Here is a 20,529-nt window from a genome sequence, read left to right on the forward strand (position 1 = left end):
TTGTACTACCAGGAAGAGGGGATTGAACTTCCAAACTTCGTAGTTGCAGAAGAAAACCATTCACTCCATGCTCCTGTCCATCGATGATTAGCTGAACATAGAGAATAACATGTGTTGAAACTTTACCCAAGCCACTGTGCTCATCAACAGAGAAATAGACCCTTCCCCAAAACAAATTCAACATCACATAAAGCACGAATAAATACGGGACATGCACAGTGGTCTCAGCAATTGAAAAATTAAAGAGCTTCACATTCTCAAGTGGACAACGAATAGACTCACTGGTGTTATGCGCAGCAGCAGAACAACCAAGCTACCAAAAAAAATTCAGAGGTCCCCGAAAAAAAAATTTAATGGAGCCCGGCATCCTCCCAAAATTTTTATCTCGACTTGCATATACCCAAGCCGAAATTCCCTCATTTGGGCACTGGTTCCTTGCTTCCCAAAACAGAGAACTTTCATTCCCAATTTCCAAGCAGCGTTGCTACTGCTCAGCCCCTTGGAGGCCCTTCAACTGCATGGAACCACCGATTTGAACTAAAAATAGATGGCATGTCAGAAGCGTACCCCCAATTTTGTTGGATATGGTTCCCCGTTGGGTGTCCGAGGGCAAGGTTGAGGCTGATAATGAGAATCCAGAAGCCAGAACCCACCGGATTTGTTTCCTTCGGTGCTTCCTCTTTTTATGGTGGACTCTTGTTGTTGTCAGTGTTGGTAGATGTTCGGATACAGAGGAGGGATGCCCAAACTTATTCGCTGTCACTGAGACAGATCGGAATGCTTTCGTCTACAGTGCGGAAATTTTTTTTGCTGGTCGTGAGAAGGGAATTGGTAAGGTTGAACCCAAATCAGCATGTACTGAGGAGATTTTGGTAGAAAACCCTTCCGATTTCCTCAAATAACCGTCGTCTGATTGTAGAAGGTTTGAGTCCGAAATCTGATTTGTGTCCTTCTCAGCGATTTTCATGGTTCCCAGTGTCGGATTTGAGTGAGGTCGCCCCCAAATCTTCCGCAGGTACTTCGGCTGGTAAACAGGATGTCGTGTTTGATTTTTCTATGCCGTGGTCTATTTTCCCGTCCGACACGGCTTCTCGAGCGAATGCTTCTCGATACTCCATTGATACCCAATACTTCACCCAGGAGGCATGCCATTTCTATATCTCTTTCGCTGCAATGCCTGTTGTTGCCATTTCTAGATTTGTCTGTGCATCGCCAACCATGGGTCTTCGTGTCACATCGTGTTCCGCTCTAATACCAAGATGTTACGCCCCTGATCTAACACACAAGGAAGATGATGAATAGGGAGGATTGTTGTGATGTTTTGAGCCTTCGAATGGAGCTCAACCCTGGACCTCAAAGGGAGAATCCGACCTAGACCTTAGAAGGGAAAATCTCACTTTTTTACAACTAATTGATTCAATGCTTACCTCCCTTCATTCATCTCATGTCCCTATATAGGGAATTAGGCAAAACATGCCAAAGGCCATAAGTTCAACAAATTACAAATAAACCCATAATGAATAGAAATTGCAAATAAACCCCTAATGACTTGAAATTGCAAATAAACCCCAATCTATCCTCTCTAGATGCTATGGAGTCCATAACAATATCCCACCCCACGTTCACTTGAGAATTTAATGAGCATTTTTTATTTTCTTTAAAAGGTTTGGATCCATAGGTCATTTGCATCTTGAACATGTTTCAAGCATGTATATCCATTTTTTAAAGCATTTGTGGAAAAATCTCTTTCTTATAAAACTCAAAGCTATTGGGGTTGTTGAACTAGTGGAATTTCCCAAACTTGGATAACAAAACTTTTGTGTTCATTTGAGGTGTGTGAATAAATTTTCTTTACTAACATTTGTCATTACTTTAATTTTTTCCATACATAAAGAATAAAATTTTCATTTCGTTGTGATCTATTTGTTTTTCGTCTCTTTTTTGTCAACGAGATGAAGGGAAAAGTGAAAACCCAAGTTTTGATTTAAGAAAAAAATATACATCTAAAATAGAAATTCACAATGCACAAATCTAGAGAGAGATAAATCCAAAAAAATTTGTGTGAGTTTTAGGGATTGTAAATCTTTTTAGTTTTTATATATCAGGTTTTGCAATCATTGGGAAAAAAAGGAGGTGGGGGATTTTTAACTGAGTGTTGAATCCCAACCCATAAGTCATTCCTTAAAAAAATATAGACCGTTACGCATGATAAATCACTGTTCAATCATCCATGATCGTTAGGTCAGCGTTTTGTAAATGGGCAAAATAATGGCTCGTTTGACTCGGGTAAATATCCCATGGCATGTTCACTTGAGAATTTAATGAGTGTTTGTTATTCTCTTTAAAAGCTTTGGATCCATATGTCATTGGCATCTTTAACATGTTTCAAGCATGCATATCCATTTTTTAAAGCATGTGTAGAAAAATCTCTGTCTTATAAAATTCAAAGTTATTGGGGTTGTTGAACTAGTGGAATTTTCCAAACTTGGATAACAAAACTTTTCTGTTCATTTGTGGTGTGTGAAAAAATTTTCTTTACTTACATTTGTTAATGCTTTAAATTTTTTCCATACACAAACTCTAAAATTTTCATTTCATTGTGATCTTTTTGCCTTTCATCTCTTTTTTGTCTACGAGATAAAGGGAAAAGTGAAAACTCAAGTTTTGATTTAAGAAAAAAGTATACATTTAAAATGGAAATGCACAATGCACAAATTTAGAGAGAGATAATTCCAAAAAGTGTATGTAATTTTTAGGGATTGTAAACACTTTGTAGTTTTTGTATATTAGGTTTTGCAATCGTCGGGAAAAGGGGGAGGCGGGGGATTTTTAATTTAGTGTTGACTCCCAACCCATAAGTCATTCCTTAAAAAAATATGGCCTGTTATGCATGTAAATCACTTTACAATCATCTATGATTGTTAGTTCAGGTTTTTGTAAATTGACATTTTTAATGGCTTGTTTGGCTCGGGCAAATATCCCACCACACGTTCACTTGAGAATTTATTGAGCGTTTGTTATTCTCCTTAAAAGGTTTGGATCCATATGCCATTTGCATCTTTAACATGTTTCAAGGATGCATATCCAGTTTTTAAAGCATGTGTAGAAAAATCTCTTTCTTAAAAAATTCCAAGCTATAGGGGTTGTTGAACTAGTGGAATTTCCAAAACTTGGATAACTAAATGTTTGTGTTCCTTTGTGGTGTGAGGTTAAATTTTCTTTACTTACATTTGTTATTGCTTTAAATTTTTTCCATACATAAACTCCAAAATTTTCATTTCGTTGTGATCTATTTGCCTTTCATCTCTTTTTTGTCTACGAGATGAATGGAAAAGTGAAAACTCAAGTTTCGATTTAATAAAAAAGTATAGATCTAAAATGGAAATGCACAATGCACAAATGTAGAGAGAGATAATGCCAAAAGTGTCTGTAATTTTTAGGGATTGTAAACTCTTTTTAGTTTTTATATATCAGGTTTTGCAATCGTCAGGAAAAGGGGGAGGCGGTAGGGGGGGGGGGGGGGGGGATTTAACCGAGTTTTGACTTCCAACCCATAAGTCATTCCTTAAAAAATTATAGCCCATTAAACATGATCAATCACTTTATAATCATCAATGATCGTTAGGTTAGCTTTTTTAAATGGACAAAATAATGGCTTGTTTGACTCGAGTAAATATACCGCCGCACGTTCACTTGAAAATTTAATGAGCGTTTCTTATTCTCTTTTAAAGGTTTGGATCCATAGGCCATTTGCATGTTTAACATGTTTCAAACATGCATATCCTTTTTTTAAAGCATGTGTAGAAAAATATCTTTCTTATAAAATTCTAAGATATTGGGGTTGTTGAACTAGTGGAATTTTCCAAACTTGGATAGAAAAAATTTTGTGTTCATTTGTGGTGTGTGAATTTATTTTCTTTACATACATTTATTATTGCTTTAAATTTTTTCCTTTCATAAATTCTAAAATTTTCATTTCGTTGTGATCTATTTACCTTTCATCTCTTTATTGTCTACGAGATGAATGGAAATTGACAACTCAAGTTTTGATTTAAGAAAAAAGTATACATCTAAAATGGAAATGCACAATGCACATATTTAGAGAGAGATAATTCCAAAATGTTTCTGTTTCTTTTAGGGATTGTAAATTGTTTTTAGTTTTTATAAAATACGCTTTGCAATCGTCAGGAAAAGGGGGAAGCGGGGGATTTTTAACTGAGTGTTGTCTCCCAACCCATAAGTCTTTCCTTACAAAACTATACCCATTACACATGAGAAATCACTTTACAATCATCAGTAATCGTTAGGTCAACTTATTGTAAATAGCCAAATATTGGCTTGTTTGACTCGGGTCAATATCACACCCCACATTTTTTTGAGAATTTATAGAGCATTTGTTATTCTCTTCAAAAGTTTTGGTTCCATAGGTCATTTGCATCTTTAACGGGTTTCAAGCATGCACATCCATTTTTTAAAGCATGGGTAGAAAAATCTCTTTCTTATAAAATTACAAGCTATAGGGGTTGTTGAACTAGTGGAATTTCCAAAATTTGGGTAAAAAAACTTTTGTGTTCATTTGTGGGGTGTGAATAAATTTTCTTTACTTGCCTTAGTTATTGCTTTAATTTTTTTCCATAAATTTTCATTTCGTTGTGATCTATTTCCCTTTCATCTCTTTTTTGTCTACGAGATGACGGGAAAAGTGAAAACTCAAGTTTAGATTTAAGAAAAAATTACACATCTGAAATGGAAATGCACAATGCACAAATGTAGAGAGAGATAATTCCAAAAAGTGTCTGTAATTTTTAGGTATTATAAACTCTTTTTAGTTTTTATATATCGGGTTTAGCAATCGTTGGGAAAAGGGGTAGGCGGTCGATTTTTAACTGAGTGTTGACTCCCAACCCATAAGGCATTCCTTACGAAAATATAGGCGGTTATACATGATAAATCACTTTATAATCATCTATGATCGTTAGGTCAACTTTTGGTAAATGGGCAAAATAATGGCTTGTTTGACTCGAGTAAATATCCCACCGCACGTTCACTAGAGAATTTCATGAGCGTTTGTTAGTCTCTTTAAAAGGTTTGGATCCATTGGTCATTTGCATCTTTAACATGTTTCAAGCATGCATATCCATTTTTTAAAGCATGTGTAGAAAAGTCTCTTTCTTATAAAATTCCAAGCAATTGGGGTTGTTGAACAAGTGGAATTTCCCAAACTTGGATAACAAAACTTTTGTGTTCATTTCCATGCATAAACTCTAAATTTTTCATTTTGTGGTGATCTTTTTTCCATTAATCTCTTTTTTGTCTACGAGATAAAGGGAGAAGTAAAAGCTCAAGTTTTAATTTAAGAAAAAATTTTACATCTAAAAGGGAAATGCACAATGCACAAATGCAGAGAGAGATTATTCCAAAATGTTTCTGTAATTTTTAGGGATTGTAAACTCTTTTTTGTTTTTATATATCTGGTTTTGAAATTATCGGGAAAAGGGGGAGACGGGGGATTTTTAACTGAGTGTGGACTCCCAACCCATAAGTCAATCCTTAAAAAAATATAGCCTGTTATGCATGCTTAATTACTTTACTTTCATCTATGATTGGTAGGTCAGCTTATTATAAAAGGGCAAAACAATGGCTTCTCTGACTCGGGTAAATATCCCACCGCACGTTCACTTGAGAATTTAATGAGCGTTGGTTATTCTCTTTAAGAGGTTTGGATCCATAGGTCATTTGCTTCTTTAACATGTTTCAAGCATGCATATCCATTTCTTTCAGCATGTGTAGAAAAATCTCTTTTTTTTAAAATTCCAAGCTGTAGAGGTTGTTAAACTAGTGGAATTTCCCAAACACTGATAACTAAATATTTGTGTTCATTTGTGGTGTGAGAATAATTTTTCTTTACTTACATTTGTTATCGGTTTAAATTTTTTCCATACACAAACTCTAAAATTTTCTTTTCGTTGTGATCCATTTGCCTTTCATCTCTTTTTTGTCTACGAGATGAAGGGAAAAGTGAAAACTCAAGTTTTGATTTAAGAAAAAAGTATACATCTAAAATGGAAATGCACAATGCACAAATGTTGAGTGAGATAATGCCAAAAAGTGTCTGTAATTTTTAAGGATTGTAAACTCTTTTTAGTTTTTATATATTAGGTTTTGCAATCGTCGGGAAAAGGGGGAGGCGAGGGATTTTTAACTGATTGTTGACTCCCAACCTATAAGTCGTTCCTAAAAAAAATATAGTCCGTTACACAAGATAAATCATTTTACAATCATCTATGATCGTTAGGCCAGATTTTTGTAAATGGGCAAAATAATGGCTTGTTTGTCTCCGGTAAATATCCCACCGTGCGTTCACTTGAGAATTTAATGTGCGTTTGTTATTCTTATTAAAAGTTTTTGATACATAGGTAATTTGCATCTTTAACATGTTTCAAACATGCATATCCATTTTTCAAAGCATGTGTTGAAAAATATCTTTCTTATAACATTCCAAGCTATTAGGGTTGATGAACTAGTGGAATTTACCAAACTTGTGTAAAAAAACTTTTGTGCTCATTTATGGTGTGTGAATAAATTTTCTTTACTTACATTTGTTATTTCTTTAAATTTTTTCCATACATAAACTCTAAAATTTTCCTTTCGTTGTGATCTATTCTCCTTTCATCTCTTTTTTGTCTATGAGATGAATGTAAAAGTAAAAACCCAAGTTCTGATTTAAGAAAAAAGTATACATCCAAAAAGGAAATGCACAATGGAAAAATGTAAAGAGCGAAAATTCCAAAAAGTCTCTGTATTGTTTAGGGATTGTAAACTCTTTTTAGTTTTTATATATCAGATTTCGCAATTGTTTAGAAAAGGGGGAGGCGAGGGATTTTTAACTGAGTGTTGACTTCCAACCCATAAGTCATTCCTTACAAAAATGTAGCCCGTTATGCATGATAAATCACTTTCAGAGTCAACTATGATCATTAGGTCAGTTTTTTGAAATTGGGAAAAATAATGGCTTGTTTGACTCGTGTAAATATCCCACCGCACGTTCACTTGAGAATCTAATGAGCGTTTGTTATTCTTTTGAAAGGTTTGGATCCATAGGTCATTTGCATCTTTAAAATGTTTCAAGCATGCATATCCACTTTTTAAAGCATGTGTTGAAAAATCATTTTTTTATAAAATACCAAGCTACAGGGATTGTTGAACTAGTGGAATTTCCAAAAATTGAATAACTAAACTTTTGTGTTCATTTGTGGGGTGTGAATATATTTTCTTTCCTTACATTAGTTGTTGCTTTAAATTTTTTCCATACATAAACTCTAAAATTTTTATTTTGTTGTGATCTATTTGACTTTCATCTCTTTTTTGTCCACGAGATGAAGGGAAAAGTGAAAACTCAAGTTTTGATTTAAGAAAAAATGCACAATGCAAAAATGTAGAGAGAGATAATTCAAAAATGTGTCTGTAATTTTTAGCGATTGTAAACTCTTTTTAGTTTATATATATGTGGTTTTACAATCGTCTGGACAAGGGGGAGGCAGTGCATTTTTAACTGAGTGTTGACACCCATCCCATAAGTCATTCCATGCAAAAATATAGCCCATTTCATAGGATAAATCACTTTACAATCATCTATGATCGTTAGGTAAGCTTTTAGTAAATGGGCAAAATAATGGCTTGTTTGATGCGGGTAAATATCCCACCGAACGTTCACTTGAGAATTTAATGAGCATTTGTTATTATCTTTAAAAGGTTTGGATCCATAGGTCATTTCCATCTTTAACATGTTTCAAGCAGGCATAAATATTTTTTAAAGCATGTGTAGAAAAATCGGTTTCTTATAAAATTCCAAGCTTTTAGGATTGTTGAACTAGTGGAATCTCCCAAACTTGGATAACAAAACTTTTGTGTTCATTTGTGGTGTGTGAATAAATTTTCTTTACATACATCTGTTATTTCTTTAAATTTTTTCCATACATAAACTCTAAAATTTTCATTTCGATGTGATCTATTTGCCTTTCTTCTCTTTTTTGTCTACAAAATGAAGGGAAAAGTGAAAACTCAATTTTTGATTTAAGAAAAAAATATACATCTAAAATGAAAATGCACAATGCACAAAAGTAGAGAGAGATAATTCAAAAAAGTGTCCGTAATTTTTAGGGATTGTAAAATATTTTTATTCTATATATATCAGGTTTTAAAATCGTCGGGAAAAGTGGGAGGTAGGAGATATTTAACTGAGGGTTGACTCCCAACCCAGAAGACATTCCTTAAAAAAATATAGCCCGTTACACAGGATAAATCACTTTACAAGGATCTATGTTCCTTACGTTAAGCTTTTAGTAAATGGGTGAAATAATGGCTTGTTTGACTCGGGTAAATATCCCACCGCATGTTCAATTGAAAATTTAATAAGCATTTGTTATTCTCTTTATTAGGTTTGGATCCATAGGTCATTTGCATCTTTAACATGTTTCATGCATGCATATCCATTTTTTAAGGCATGTGTAGAAATATCTCTTTCTTATAAAATTCCATGATATTGGGGCTGTTCAACTAGAGGAATTTCCCAAACTTGGATAACAGAACTTTTGGGTTCATTTGAGGTGTGTGAATAAATTTTCTTTACTTACATTTGTCATTGCTTTAAATTTTTTCCATACATAAAATCTAAAATTTTGATTTCGTTGTGATCTATTTGCCTTTCTTCTCTTTTTTGTCTACAAGATGAAGGTAAAAGTGAAAACTCAAGTTTTGATTTAAGAAAGAATTATACATCTTAATTAGAAATGTACAATGCGCAAATGTAGAGAGAAATAATTCCAAAAAGTGTCTATAATTTTTAGGGATTGTAAACTCTTTTTAGTTCTTATATATCATGTTTTTTCAATAGTCGGGAAAAGGGGGAGGCGGGGGATTTTTAACTGAGTGTTGACTCCCAACCCATAAGTCATTCATTAAAACAATATAGCCCATTACGCATGGTAAATCACTTTAAAATCATATATGATTGTTAGGTCAGCTTTTTGTAATTGGGCAAAATAATGGCTTGTTTGACTCGGGTAAATATCTCACTACACGTTCAATTGAGAATTTAATGAGCGTTTGTTATTCTCTTGATAAGTTAGGATCTATAGGTAATTTGCATCTTTAACATGTTTCAAGCATGCATACCAATTTTTTAACGCATGTGGAGAAAAATATCTTTCTAATTAAATTCCAAGCTATTGGGGTTGTTGAACTAGAGGAATGTCCCAAACTTGGATAACAAATATTTTGTGTTCATTTGTGGTGTGTGATTAAATTTTATTTACTTACATTTGTCATTGCTTTAAACATTAACTCTAAAAATTTTTATTTCGTTGTGATCAATTTGCCATTCATCTCCTTTTTGTGTATGAGATGAAGGGAAAAGTGAAAACTCAAGTTTTGATTTAAGGAAAAAGTATATATCTAAAATGGAAATGCACAATTCAAAAATGTTGAGAGAGATAATTCTAAAAAGTGTTTGTAATTTTTAGGGATTGTAAAATTTTTTTTACTTCATATATATCAGGTTTTTCAATTGTCTGGAAAAGGGGGGGGGAGGGATTTTTAACAGAGTGTTGACTCCAAACCAATAAGTCATTCCTTACAAAAATACAGCCCATTACACATGATAAATCACTTTACAATCATCTATGATCGTTAGGACAGCTTTTTGTAAATTGGAAAAATAATGGCTTGTTTAACTCGGGTAAATATCCCACCACACGTTCACTTGAGAATTTAATGAGCGTTCGTTATTCTCTTGAAAAGTTAGGATCCATAGGTAATTTGCATCTTTAACATGTTTCAAGCATGCATATCAATTTTTTAACGCATGTGAAGAAAAATATCTTTCTAATTAAATTCCAAGCTATTGGGGTTGTTGAACTAGAGGAATGTCCCAAAGTTGGATAACAAAAATTTTGTGTTCATTTGTGGTGTGTGATTAAATTTTCTTTACTTACATTTGTCATTGCTTTAAGCATTAACTCTAAAAAATTTTATTTCGTTGTGATCTATTTGCCATTCATCTCCTTTTTGTGTATGAGATGAAGGGAAAAGTGAAAACTCAAGTTTTGATTTAAGGAAAAAGTATATATCTAAAATGGAAATGCACAATTCAAAAATGTCGAGAGAGATAATTCTAAAAAGTTTTTTTTAGGGATTGTAAAATTTTTTTTAGTTTATATATATCAGGTTTTTCAATCGTCTGGAAAGGGGGGAGGGGGGGGGGGGGGGGGGGGGGGGGGGAAGGGGAGGGATTTTTAACCGAGTGTTGACTCCAAACCAATAAGTAATTCCTTACAAAAATACACATGATAAATCACTTTACAATAACCTATGATCGTTAGGACAACATTTTGTAAATTGGCAAAACAATGGCTTGTTTGACTCGAGTAAAATATCCCACCGCACGTTCACTTGTGAATTTAATGAGCATTTTTTATTCTCTTTAAAAGGTTTGGATCCATATGTCATTTGCATCTTTAACATGTTTCAAGCATGCATATCCTTTTTGTAAATCATGTGTAGAAAAATCTCTTTCATATAAAATTCCAAGCTATTGGGATTGTTGAGCTAGTGGAATTTCCCAAACTTGGACAACAAAACTTTTGTCTTCATTTGTGGTGTGTAAAAAAATTTCTTTACTTACATTTGTTATTTCTTTAAATTTTTTCCTTACATACACTCTAAAATTTTGATTTCGTTGTGATCTATTTCCCTTTATCTCTTTTTTTTCAACAAGATAAAGGGAAAAGTGAAAACAAAAGTTTTGATTTAAGAAAAAAAACATACATATAGAATGGAAATGCACAATGCACAAATTTAGAGAGAGATAATTCCAAAAAGTGTCTATAATTTTTAGGGATAGTAAACTCTTTTTAGTTTTTATATATCAGGTTTTGCAATTGTCCGGAAAGGGGGGAGGTGGGGAATTTTTAACTGAGTGTTGACTCCCAACCCATAAGTCATTCTTTATAAAAATATAGCCCGTTATGAATGATAAATCACTTTACAATCATCTATGATCATTTGGTCAGGTTTTTGTAAATGGGCAAACTAATGGCTTGTTTGACTCGGGTAAATATCTCACCGCACATTCACTTGACAATTTAAAGAGCATTTTTTATTCTCTTTAAAAAGTTTGGATCCATATGTCATTTGCATATTTAACATGTTTCAAGCATGCATATCTATTTTTTAAAGCATTTGTAGAAAAATCTCTTTCGAATAAAATTCCACGCTATTAGGGTTGTTGACCTTGTGGAATGTCCCAAACTTGGATACCAAAACTTTTGTTTTCATTTGTGGTGTGTGAATAAATTTTCTTTATTTAAATTTTTTATTTCTTTAAATTTTTTTCATACCTAAACTCTAAAATTTTCATTTACTTCTAATCTATTTGCCTTTCATCTCCTTTTTGTCTACAAGATGAAGAGAAAAGTGAACACTCAAGTTTTGATTTAAGGAAAAAGTATATATCTAAAATGGAAATGCACAATTCAAAAATGTCAAGTGAGATAATTCTAAAAAGTGTCTGTAATTTTTAGGCAATGTAAACTTTTTTTAGTTTATATCAGGTTTTTCAATCGTCTTGAAAAGGGGGAGGGGGGGGGGGGATTTTTTAACCGAGTGTTGACTCCAAACCAATAAGTCATTCCTTACAAAAATATATCCCATTACGCATGATAAATCACTTTACAATCATCTATGATCGTTAGGACAACATTTTGTAAATTGGCAAAATAATGGCTTGTTTGACTCGATTAAATATCCCACCACACGTTCACTCGAGAATTTAATGAGAATTTTTTATTCTCTTTAAAAGGTTTTGATCCAAAGGTCATTTGCATCTTTAACATGTTTCAAGCATGCATATCCATTTTTTAAAGCATGTGTTGAAAAATCTCTATCTTTAAAATTCAGAGATAATGGGATTGTTGAAATAGAGGAATTTCCCAAACTTGGATAAAAAAACTTTTGTCTTCATTCGTGGTGTGTGAATAAATTTTCTTTACTTACATTTGTCTTTGCTTTAAATTTTTTCCATACGTAAACTCTAAAATTTTGATTTCGTAGTGATCTATTTGTCTTTCCTCTCTTTTTTGTCTACGAGATGAAGGGAAAAGTGAAAACTCAAGTTTTGATCTAAGAAAAAATTATACATCTAAATTGGAAATGCACAATGCACAAATGTAGAGAGAGATCATTCCAAAAAGTGTTTGTATTTTTTGGGGATTGTGAATTATTTTTAGTTCATATTTATCAGGTTTAACAATTGTCGGGAAAAGCGGGAGGCGGGGGATTTTTAACTGAGTGTTGACTCCCAACCCATAAGTTATTCCTAACAAAAATGTAGCCCGTTATGCAGGATAAATCACTTTACAATCATCTATGATCCTTAGGTAAGCTTTTTTTAAATAGGCAAAATAATGGCTTGTTTGACTCGGGTAAATATCCCACCGCACGTTCACTTGAGAATTTAATGAGCATTTGTTATTCTCTTTAAAAGGTTTGTATCCATAGGTCATTAGCATCTTTAACATGTTTCGATCATGCATATCCTTTTTGTAAAGCATGTGTATAAAAATCTCTTTCATATAAAATTCCTAGCTATTGGGGTTGTTGAACTAGCGGAATTTCCCAAACTTGGATAACAAAAATTTTGTTTTCATTTGTGGTGTGTAAAAAAAATTCTTTACTTACATTTATTATTGCTTTAAATTTTTTCCATACAAAAACTCTAATATTTTGATTTCGTTTGTGATCTATTTGCCTTTCATCTCTTTTTTGTTAACAAGATGAAGGGAAAAGTGAAAACTCAAGTTTTGATTTAAGAAAAAAGTATACATATAAAATGGAAATGCACAATACACAAATGTAGAGAGAGATAATTCCAAAAAGTGTCTGTAATTTTTAGGGATAGTAAAATCTTTTTAGTTTTTATATATCAGGTTTTGCAATTGTCAGGAAAAGGGGGAGGCGAGGGATTTTTAACTGAGTGTTGACTCCCAACCCATAAGTCATTCCTTACAAAAATATAGCCCATTACGAATGATAAATCACTTTACCATCATCTATGATCGTTTGGTCAGGTTTTTGTAAATGGGCAAAATAATGGCTTGTTTGACTCAGGCAAATATCCCACCGCACGTTCACTCGAGTATTTAATGAGCATTTGTTATTCTCTTTAAAAGGTTTGGATCCATAAGTCATTTGCATCTTTAACTTGTTTCAAGCATGCATATCCATTTTTAAAGCATGTGTAGAAAAATCTCTTTTTAATAAAACTGCATGCTATTAGGGTTGTTGACCTAGTGGAATTTCCCAAACTTGGATACCAAATCTTTTGTGTTCATTTGTGTTGTGTGAATAAATTTTCTTTACTTAACTTTTTTATTTCTTTAAATTTTTTTCATACCTAAACTCTAAAATTTTCATTTACTTGTGATCTATTTGCCTTTCATCTCCTTTTTGTGTACGAGATGAGGGGAAAAGTGAAAACTCAAGTTTTAATTTAAGGAAAAAGTATATATCTAAAATGGAATTGCACAATTCAAAAATGTCAAGAGAGATAATTCCAAAAAGTGTCTGTAATTTTTAGGGATTGTAAACTTTTTTTAGTTTATATATCAGGTTTTTCAATCGTCTGGAAAAGGGGGAGGGGGGAGGGGATTTTTACCCGAGTGCTAATTCCAAACCAATAACTCATTCCTTACAAAAATACAACCCATTACGCATGATAAATCACTTTACAATCATCTATGATCGTTACGACAATATTTTGTAAATTGCCAAAATAATGGCTTGGTTGACTCTGGTAAATATCCCACTGCACGTTCACTTGAGAATTTAATGAGCATTTGTTATTATCTTTAAAAGGTATGGATCCATAGGTCATTTGCATCTTTAACATGTTTCAAGCATGCATATCCATTTTTTAAAGCATGTGTAGAAAAATCTCTTTCTTTAAAATTTAGAGTTAATGTGGTTGTTGAAATAGAGGAATTTCCCAAACTTGGATAAAAAAAATTTTGTGTTCATTCGTGGTGTGTGAATAAATTTTATTTACTTACATTTGTCATTGCCTTAAATTTTTTCCATACATAAACTCTAAAATTTGGATTTCGTAGTGATCTATTTGCCTTTCCTCTCTTTTTTGTCTACGAGATGAAGGGAAAAGTGAAAACTCAAGTTTTGATTTAAGAAAAAATTATACATATAAATTGGAAATGCACAATGCACAAATGTAGAGAGAGATAATTCCAAAAAGTGTCTATAATTTTTAGGGATTGTGAACTGTTTTTAGTTCATATTTATCAGGTTTTACAATCAGTGGGAAAAGCGGGAGGCGGGAGATTTTTAACTCAGTGTTGACTCCCAACCCATAAGTCATTCCTTAAAAAAATATAGCCCGTTACACATGATAAATCACTTTACAATCACCTATGATCGTTAGGTCTGCTTTTTGTAATTGCGCAAAATAATGGATTCTTTGACTGAGGTAAATATCCCACCGCACGTTCACTCGAGAATTTAATGAGGAATTGTTATTTTCTTTAAATGGTTTGGATCCATAAGTCATTTGCATATTTGACATGTTTCAAGCATGCATATCCATTTTTTTAAGCATGTGGAGAAAATTATCTTTCTAATTAAATTCCAAGCTATTGGGGTTGTTGAACTAGTGGAATTTCCAAAACTTGGATAACAAAACTTTCTTTCAACTCTTTTTTGTCTACGAGATGAAGGGAAAAGTGAAAACTCAAGTTTTGATTTAAGAAAAAAGTATACATCTAAAATGGAAATGCACAATACACAAATGTAGAGAGAGATAAATAAAAAAAGTATCTATAATTTTTAAGGATAGTAAACTCTTTTTAGTTTATATATATCAGGTTTTCCAGTCGTCGAAAAAATGGAGAGGGAGGCGATTTTTAACTGAGTGTTGACTCCCAATCTATAAGCCATTCCTTAAAAAAATATAGGCCGTTACGCAGGATAATTCACTTTACAATCATCTATGATCGTTCGGTAAGCTTTTTGTAAATAGGCAAAATAATGGCTTTCAAGTAAATATCCCACCGCACGTTCACTTGAGAATTTTATGAGCATTTGTTATTCTCTTTAAAAGGTTTGGATCCATAGGTCATTTGCTTCTTTAACATGTTTCAAGCATGCATATCCATTTTTTAAAGCATGTGTAGAAAAATCTCTTTCTTATAAAATTCCAAGCTATTGGGATTGTTGAACTAGCGGAATTTCCCAAACTTGGATTACAAAACATTTGTGTTCATTTGTGGTGGGTGAATAAAATTTTTGTACATACATTTGTTATTGCTTTAAATTTTTTCCATACATAAACTCTAAAATTTTCATTTCGATGTGATCTATTTGCCTTTCATCTCTTTTTTGTCTACGAGATGAAGGGAAAAGTGAAAAGTCAAGTTTTTATTTAAGAAAAAAATATATATCTTAAATGGAAATGCACAATGAAAAAATGTAGAGAGAGATAATTCAAAATAGTGTATGTAATTTTTAGGGATTGTAAACTCTTTTTAGTTTATATATATTAGGTTTTGCAATCATTGGGAAAAGGCGGAGGCAGAGGATTTTAAAATGAGTGTTGACTCCCAACACATAAGTCATTCCTTACAAAAATATAGCCTGTTACGCAGGATAAATCACATTACAATCATCTATGATCCCTAGGTAAGGTTTTTGTAAATGGGCAAAATAATGGCTTGTTTGACTAGGGTAAATATCCCACCGCACGTTCACTTGAAAATTTAATGAGCGTTTGTTATTCTCTTTTAAAGGTGTGGGATCCATAGGTCATTTGCATCTTTAACATGTTTCAGGCATGCATATACTTTTTGTAATGCATGTGTAGAAAAATCTCTTTCATATAAAATGCCAAGCTATTAGGGTTGTTGAACTATTGGAATTTCCAAAACTTGGATAATAAAACTTTTGTTTTCATTTGTGGTGTGTGAATAAATTTCTTTACTTACATTTTTTATTGCTTTAAATTTTTTCAATACATAAACTCTAAAATTTTCATTTCTTTGTGATCTATTTGCCTTTCATCTCTTTTTTTTCTATGAGATGAAGGGAAAAGTGAAAACTAGACTATAGATTTAAGAAAAAGTATAGATCTAAAATGGAAATGCACAATGCACAAATGTAGAGAGAGATAATTCAAAAAAAGTGTCTGTAATTTAAAGTGATAGTAACTCTTTTTAGTTTTTATATATCAGGTTCTGCAATCGTCGGGAAAAGGGGGAGGCGGGGGTTTTTTAACTGAGTTTTGACTCCCAACCCATAAGTCATTCCTTACAAAATTATAGCCCGTTACGCATGGTAAATCACTTTTAAATCAACTATGATCGTTTGGTCAGGTTTTTGCAAATGGGCAAAATAATGGCTGGTTTGACTAGGGTAAATATCCCACAACACGCTCACTTGAAAATTTAATGAGCGTTTGTTATTCTGTTTAAAAGGTTTGGATCCATAGGTCATTTGCATCTTTAACAAGTTTAAAGCATGCAAATTCATTTTTTAAAGCATGTGTAGAAAAATCTGTTTCTAATAAAATTCCAAGCTATTGGGGTTGTTGAACTAGTGGAATTTCCAAAACTTGGATAACAAAACTTTTGTGTTCATTTGTGGTGTGTGAATAAATTTTCTTTACTTACATTTGTTATTGCTTTAAAAATTTTCCATACATAAACTCTAAAATTTATTTCATTGTGATCTGTTTGCCTTTCATCTCTTTTTTGTCAACGAGATGAAGGGAGAAGTGAAAACTCAAGCTTTGATTTAAGAAAGAAGTATACATCTAAATGGAAATGCACAATGCACAAGTGTAGAGAGAGATAATTCCAAAAAGTATCTTTAATTTTTATGGATTGTAAACTCTTTTTAGTTTTTATATATCATATTTTACAATCGTCGAGAAAAGGGGGAGGAGGGAAATTTTTAACTAAGAGTTGAATCCCAACCCATACATCATTCCATACAAAAATATAGACCGTTACACATGATAAATCACTTTACAACCGTCTATGATCGTTAGGTAAACTTTTTGTAAATGGGCAAAATAATGGCTTGTTTGACTCGGGTAAATATCCGACCGCACATTCACTTGAGAATTTAATGAGTTTTTGTTATTCTATTTAAAAGGTTTGAGTCCAAAGGTCATTTGCATCTTTAACATGTTTCAAGCATGTATATCCATTTTTTAATGCATGTGTAGAAAAATCTCTTTCTTATAAAATTCGAAGATGTTGGGGTTGTTGGACTAAAGGAATTTCCCAAACTTGGATAACAAAACTTTTGTGTTCATTTGTGGTGTGTGAATAAATTTTCTTTACTTAAATTTGTCATTGCTTTAAATTTTTTCCATTCACAAACTCCAAATTTTTTTTTGGTTGTGATCTATTTGCATTTCCTCTCTTTTTTGCCTACGAGATGAAGGGAAAAGTGAAAACTCAAGTTTTGATTTAAGTAAAAATTATACATCTTAATTCTAAATGCACAATGCTCAAATGTATAGAGAGATAATTCCAAAAAGTGTCTGTTATTTTTAGTGATTGTAAACTCTTTTTAGTTCTTATATATCAGATTTTGCAATCGTCGGGAAAAAGGGGAGGCGGGGGATTTTTAACTGAGTGATGACTCCCAACCCATAATTCACTCCTTACAAAAACATAGCCTGTTACACATGATAAATCACTTTACAATCATTATTGATCGCCAGGTCAGCTTTTTGTAAATGGGCAAAATAATGGATCTTTTGACTCGGGTAAAAATCCCACCACACGTTTACTTGAGACGATAATGAGCTTTTGTCATTCTCTTTAAAAGGTTTGGATCCATAGGTCACATGCATCTTTAACATGTTTCAAGAATGCATATCCTTTTTTTAAATCTTGTGGAGAAAAATCTCTTTCTAATTGAATTCCAAGATATTGGGGTTGTTGAACTAGTGGAATTTCCCAAATTTGGATAACAAAACTTTTGTGTTCATTTGTAGTGTGTGAATAAATTTTCTTTACTGATATTTGTCATTGCTTTAAATTTTTTCCATTCATAAACTCCAAAATTTTGATTTCATTGTGATCTATTTGCCTTTCCTCTCTTTTTTGCATACGAGATGAAGGGAAAAGTGAAAACTCAAAGTTTTGATTTAAGTAAAAATTATACATCTAAATTGGAAATGCACAATGCACAAATGTAGAGAGAGATAATTCCAAAAAGTGTCTATAATTTTTAGGCATTGTAAACACTTTTTAATTCTTATATATCTGGTTTTGCAATCGTCAGAAAAAAAGGGGAGGGCGGGGGATTTTTAACTCATTGTTGACTCCCAACCCATATGTCATTCCTTACAGAAACATACCCCGTTACGCATGATAAATCACTTTACAATCACTATTGATCGTTTGGTCAGCTTTTTGTAAATGGGCAAAATAATGGATCTTTTGACTCGGGTAAAAATCCAACTGCACGTTCACTTGAGAATATAATGAGCTTTTTTTATTCTCTTTAAAAGGTTTGGATCCATAAGTCATTTGCACCTTTAACATGTTACAAGCATGCATATCCATTTTTTAAAGCAAGTGTAGAAAAATCTCTTTCTTATAAAATTCGAAGATATTGGGGTTGTTAAACTAGAGGAATTTCCCAAACTTAGATAACAAAACTTTTGTGTTAATTTTTGGTGTGTGAATAAATTTTCTATACTTACTTTTTTCATTGCTTTAAATTTTTTCCATTCATAAACTCTAAAATTTTGATTTCATTGTGATCTATTTGCCTTTCTTCTCTTTTTGGCCTACGAGATAAAGGGAAAAGTAAAAACTCAAGTTTTTATTTAGGAAAAAATTATACATCTAAATATGAAATGCACAATGCACAAATGTAGAGAGAGAGATTTTCAAAAAGTGTTTGTAATTTTTAGGGATTGAAAACTCTTTTTAGTTCTTATATATAAGGTTTTGCATTTGACGGGAAAAGGGGAAGCTGGAGGATTTTTAACTGAGTGTTGACTCCCAACCCATAAGTCATTCCTTACAAAAATATAACCCATTACGCATGATAAATCCCTTTACAATCGTCTATGATCATTAGGTCAACTTTTTGTAATTGGGAAAAATAATGGTTTGTTTGACTCGGGTAAATATCCCACCGCATGTTCACTTGAAAATTTAATGAGCGTTTGTTATTCTCTTTAAAAGGTTTGGATCCATAGGCCATTTGCATCTTTAACATGTTTCAAGCATGCATATCCTTTTTTTAAAGCATGTGTTGAAAAATCTCTTTCATATATACTGCCAAGCTATTGGGGTTGTTCAACTATTGGAATTTCCCAAACTTGGATAACAAAACTTTTCTTTTCATTTGTGGTGTGGGAATAAATTTTCTTTACTTAAATTTTTTATTGCTATATATGTTTTCGATACATAAACTCTAAAATTTTCATTTCGTTGTGATCTATTTGCAGTTCATCTCTTTTTTTCCACGAGAGGAAGGGAAAAGTGAAAACTCAAGTATTGATTTAAGAAAAAGTATAGATCTAAAATTGAAATGCACAATGCACAAATGTAGAGAGAGATAATTCCTAAAACTGTCTGTAATTTAAAGTGATAGTAACTCTTTTTAGTTTTTATATAGCAATCTTTGCAATCGTCGGGAAAAGGGGAAGGCGGGGGTTTTTTAACTAAGTTTTGACTCTCTACCCATACGTTATTCCTTACAAAATTATATCCCGTTATGCATGATAAATCACTTTAAAATCATCTATGATCGTTTGGTCAGGTTTTTGTAAAGGGGCAAAATAATGGCTGGTTTGACTTGGATAAATATCCCACCGCACGTTCACTTGAGAATTTAATGAGCGTTTGTTATTCTGTTTAAAAGGTTTTCCATAGGTCATTTGCATCTTTAACAAGTTTCAAGCATGCAAATCCATTTTTTAAATCATGTGTAGAAAAATATCTTTCTAATAACATTCAAAGCTATTGGGGTTGTTGAACTAGTGGAATTTCCCAAACTTGGATAACAAAACTTTTGTGTTCATTTGGGGTGTGTGAATAAATTTTCTTTACTTACATTTGTTATTGCTTTAAAATTTTTCCATATATAAACTCTAAAATTTTCATTTCGTTGTGTTCTATTTTCCTTTCATCTCTTTTTTGTCTACGAGATGAAGGGAGAAGTGAAAACTCAAGTTTTAATTTAGGAAAGAAGTATGCATCTTAATGGAAATGCACAATGCACAAGTGTGGAGAGAGAAAATTCCAAAAAGTGTCTTTAATTTTTAAGGATTGTAAACTCTTTTTAGTTTTTATATATCAGATTTTACAATCGTCGGGAAAAGGGGGAGGAGGGAGATTTTTAACTGAGTGTTGAATCACAACCCATACATCATCCCGTACAAAAATATAGACCGTTACACATGATAAATCACTTTACAACTGTCTATGATTGTTAGGT

Source organism: Aristolochia californica, unplaced genomic scaffold (assembly GCF_029961685.1).
Source record: "Aristolochia californica isolate CCGP_79_NKW_82.1479 unplaced genomic scaffold, dmAriCali1.0.hap1 SCAF_9, whole genome shotgun sequence".
Classification (NCBI taxonomy): domain Eukaryota; kingdom Viridiplantae; phylum Streptophyta; class Magnoliopsida; order Piperales; family Aristolochiaceae; genus Aristolochia; species Aristolochia californica.